Genomic DNA, 4,717 nt, shown 5'->3' on the forward strand with positions numbered 1-4,717 from the left:
CCCCTCTCTCCTACATTCCATTGGCTACGTCTTTCGTCTTTCCTCCCTTGTGGACACGAATGAATGTGCACCTGTTGACGTGAGTTATTCACAAGCAGCCTACCTGGTTTGCTTTCCTTCGTTTTTTTTTTCATGATGCCACTGCATGTACGCGAAACTTTGTACTCCCGTTATAGCACCACTGTATGTTCACACAAGCTTGCCTTCACGGTTGTTTTCGTTGTCTTTGACATGAGCCAAAGCACGTGTTGGTATTAATGACGCCACTAAATGTGTGCGCGCTTGTGGTCATAGACTGCGCTTCCTTTCTCTCTCTCTCTCTCTCGCGTCTTTCTTTTTTTTACGGAGAAAGATGTATAAATTGAACCACACTCTTGATGAAGGCCGCACCCCGGCCGAAACGCAACTAAAATCCTGTTATTTTTCCTACGTGCTTCTATTCTGCGAACTCTTTCTGCTCCGGATTATGCGATTATATGCTTCACTGATATATATATATATATATATATATATATATATATATATATATATATATATATATATATATATATATATATATATTGCTTTGTGTCATCAAGCCTTGATCCTGTCCCGTCTTTCTATAGCTCAATTTGTCAAAATTTTTGCTGATAGTACATCAAGGCGATTCCTTCCACCATCCTTCCTCACGGTTGCCTTAAAGGCTAACTTTAACACGATTTCAGACCGCGTAATAAAGCTTAGTTGTAGTTAGTGCGGAACGCAGCAGGCTTCAAACAGAATTTGCCTTTAGAAGTTTGAAGTACGTGTGGATGCGTGATGAAAACCTCGCAAAACTTGACATCTTGGATACCGCAACTGAAAAAGACGCTGACCTTTAACCCTTGCCGGAAATGACGCAGGACACTGTGACGTTCAGAATCAGAACGAGCGCGTCTGTTCGGCATGATCTCCGAGATCAGCTGGAGCCCTCGGCGCGCTCAAAATTTTGCTAACCACGAGGTGCCATTTACAGCCTGTTAATGAGAAACTTGGACATCAACCATCCTTGCGCCATTTCCAACACTGCTGCAATAGTACGTACTACTAATTTATAGCCAGTTTAGCTGAAGTGAACACTCGTTGCGGTCCGGCTTTAACACTGCGCTCACCGGCACAAATATTTGCCATCTTCCTTCCCTCAACGCACACACTGTTGTAATCGCACCGCTGGCCCGAGTTGTTGGGGTCTCGGTGCTGACGCCCGTTATTGCCAATGGGTCGCAAGCCCCAAGGGTAGCGTTGGCCTGGCGGCCTCGGGCACTGGAAGCATCCGAAGGTCCCGGCAAAGCATGAGAAGACTGGTAACAGAACAACTTGTTTATTCTAACATAGCAAAAGAGCGGCCGGTCAGGTCGACCGGAGTGGAGAGACGGGAGAGCACGTAACTCAACAGTACAAATCGGAGCCTCTGCTCTGGCGTCCGGGGGCAGCTGCTCTTATACCCTCGGCGTCGCGGTCCAAAAGGGAAGGAGGGAAGGTCACGGGATGAAGGTCACGGGACGGCGCAGCAGGGGCCCACGACGGCGCGAGCGGTTGAGCCGAGAGACCTCCAGGCCCCTCCTTCGGGGAACTCCGCTCCCCGGCTGCCGCGCTTTGACAAGCGAGGGCACACACACACACACGCACACACGAAGACACGTGGCACTGAAACACGCCTGGACACGCTTGGCGGGTAGGCGTTGCGGCGTCGTTGAACGGGCCAAAATGTCCGCCGCTTTGAACAAAGCCCCGGCGTCCGTTGCATCCGCGCCGGCATTACCGCGCGTTGTAGGCGAAACGTAACAGACCGCCCCGCCGGGGGAAGGAGATCCCGATGGTCAGGGGACTGCATCCGCTGTCCGGAGGGATGTCGCTCGATGATGCCCATAACCGAAGTTGGGCGTCCTTGGGCGTTTCTTGAGCGCAGCGCACAGAGAAGGCCTCGTTCTCACGTTCAGGTGCACACAGGACACTGCAAAGTGACTTCGGGAGAGTTGACATTTTTGTTCTCGTTTCCGGCAAGCGTTAGAACCACGCCAAAAGTCAACCGCTCAGTCAGCAAGCACGGCACAACCCTCACTAAGCCCTGCCAGGCTCTTCCCCCTTTTATACTGCTGCCTAGTTCCTTACAGTAGTTTAGCAGCACTCAGAACGCGTCCACAAATCGGAAAAATTGCACTAAAAAGCACATCATCACTTTGAAACACTACACAAAAGCAATAAGTTAAAAAAAAATCCTGCCTCAGGAAGAAAAACATCAGTAACAAGCAATTTTGAGGCTGATTCCCACGTTAGGGGCTTCGACTTAAGCCATCGGCGTTACCGTTGAGACTCCCCTTTTTGTAACGCACCTCAAAGGAATATTGTTGCAAAGCGAGGCTCCAGCGCAGGAGGCGGCCATTTTTGGGAGAGATGGTCTGCAGCCATTGGAGAGGGCAGTGATCCGTTTCAATGATAAACCTCGAGCCAGCTAGGTAACATGACAATTTCTGAACGGCCCACACGATACACGCACACTCTTTCTCGGTGGCGCTATACGCCTGCTCACGACTCGTCAGCTTACGACTAGCATACAGGACGGGGTGTTCTACTTCTCCATTTTCCCGTTGGCACAGTACAACGCCCATGCCTCGCTCACTAGCATCACACTGAACAACGAACCCTTTTGTGTAGTCGGGCGATCGTAGCACCGGCTGGCTTGTTAGGGCGCTCTTTAGGGCGCTAAAAGCTCTTTCCTTCGTCTCATCCCAGACGACTGTTTGCGGCTCTGTCTTTCTTAGAGCATCCGTTAGGGATGCCGCGATATCAGAGTACCTGGGGATGTACCTCTGATAGTAGCCGGCGACACCTAAGAACGACCGAATATCGGTCTTCGTGCGCGGTTGCGGGAAGTCTCGCACAGCGGCCACTTTTATTTCAGAGGGGCGGCGACGACCCCGACCAATCACGTGTCCGAGGTAGACAACCTCGGCCTGTGCTAACTGGCACTTGGGAGCCTTGACTGTCAAGCCCGCATCGCGCAGGCGGGTTAGCACTGCCCGCAAGTGCGCCATATGTTCCGGCCAGGATGCGGAGAATATCGCTACGTCGTCTAGATACGGTAAAGCGAATTCTTGCTGTCCCCGCAACACTTTATCCATGAGGCTTGAAAAGCAGTATGGCGCGTTCTTCAAACCAAAACTCAAAACTTTAGGACGGAATATCCCCATTGGTGAAATGAACGCCGCATACCTACTAGCCTCTTCTGTAAGTGGAACCTGCCAATAACCCCTGACAAGATCTAGGGTGGAAATAAACTGAGCGCTACTCACTCTCTCAAGGCGCTCCTCGATGTTAGGGATCGGATAAATTTGATCCTTAGTGATGGAATTAAGCCTGCGGTAGTCGACGCAAGGACGAGGTTCCTTGCCCGGTACCTCAACTAAAATCAAAGGGGAAGTATAATCACTCTCACCCGCTTCAATAACACCGAGCTGTAGCATTTTCTTTACCTCAGCCTCCATAATATCGCTCTGGCGGGGTGACACCCGGTACGCCTTGGATCGTACTGGCTCTGGGGAGGTAAGTTCTATGTCATGAGTAAGGACAGAAGTCCTACCAGGCCTCTCAGAGAACAGACCTTGAAACTCTTGTAAGAGCTGGTGTAGTTCGGTTTTCTGCTCAGGCGACAGCGATGCTTTACTTATTAAGTCACTAATGACTTGATCGGTGTCTTTCCTGTTCGTCACTGAGCCTAGTCCCGGAAGCTCGACCGGAAGCTCTTCTAACTTTCCCGCATCGGGAATTTCCTCTCCAGTATCTGGTGCCTTTAACGCTACAGGCTCAATTTTATCCCGTTCGGGCGTGCTCTGAATACTAGCTTGCTGCGCCTCTGACCCTTTCTCATCGTTCAACAACGTCGGCCCCGTAACTACCGCCTTTGCAGCGAGCTCCCGAGCCCTCGATCTGGTTAAGGCCTGAACGCTAGCCTCACCAAACAAAAGCCCCTTCTCGCGCAGGAGGTGATCGGACCTGTTCGAAAATAGGTACGGGTACTGTGGGGGCAGCATAGATGACACTGCGGCCTCCGTCTCAAGTGCTCCGAAAGGTCCTTCAATAAGCACTTTTGCTACCGGCAGACACACGCTATGAGCTTCCACTGCTTGCTTGATCCATGCGCACTCGCCCGTGAACATATCGGGTTCTACGTAAGAGGGATGAACGACATCCATCGTAGCTGCGGTATCGCGAAGCACTCGGCACTCTTTCCCGTTCACGAGGAGGTCTCGCATGTAAGGCTCGAGAAGCTTGATGTTCTCGTCAGTGCTGCCTAATGAAAAAAACACGACTTTTGGTTTTGTTTCTGGGCACTGCGCCGAAAAGTGACCCGGCTTCTGGCACGTATAACACAGGCGCGCTTGCCTCGCCTCGAACCGCTTTCTGCGTTCGGCTTCGGCTGCCGCCGTCTCCTTACGTTCGGTCGGACTGCTTTCACTCGCATCCGAACTACGTGTGTCCCCCTTTGCTCTCATGGGTGTGAACTTCGGCCTCTCAAACTTGGAGCCAAATTCACCCTTTTGACCGTCCTTAGCTCCGCGAGCCCGACGCGTCACAAACTCCTCGGCTAACTCAGCGGCTCTAGCCACCGTACTAACGTCTGGCCTATCCAAGACCCAGTACCGCACGTTCTCAGGTAACCGACTATAAAACTGTTCTAGCCCGAAACACTGCAGAACTT

Source organism: Dermacentor andersoni, chromosome 1, assembly GCF_023375885.2.
Source record: "Dermacentor andersoni chromosome 1, qqDerAnde1_hic_scaffold, whole genome shotgun sequence".
Lineage (NCBI taxonomy): Eukaryota > Metazoa > Arthropoda > Arachnida > Ixodida > Ixodidae > Dermacentor > Dermacentor andersoni.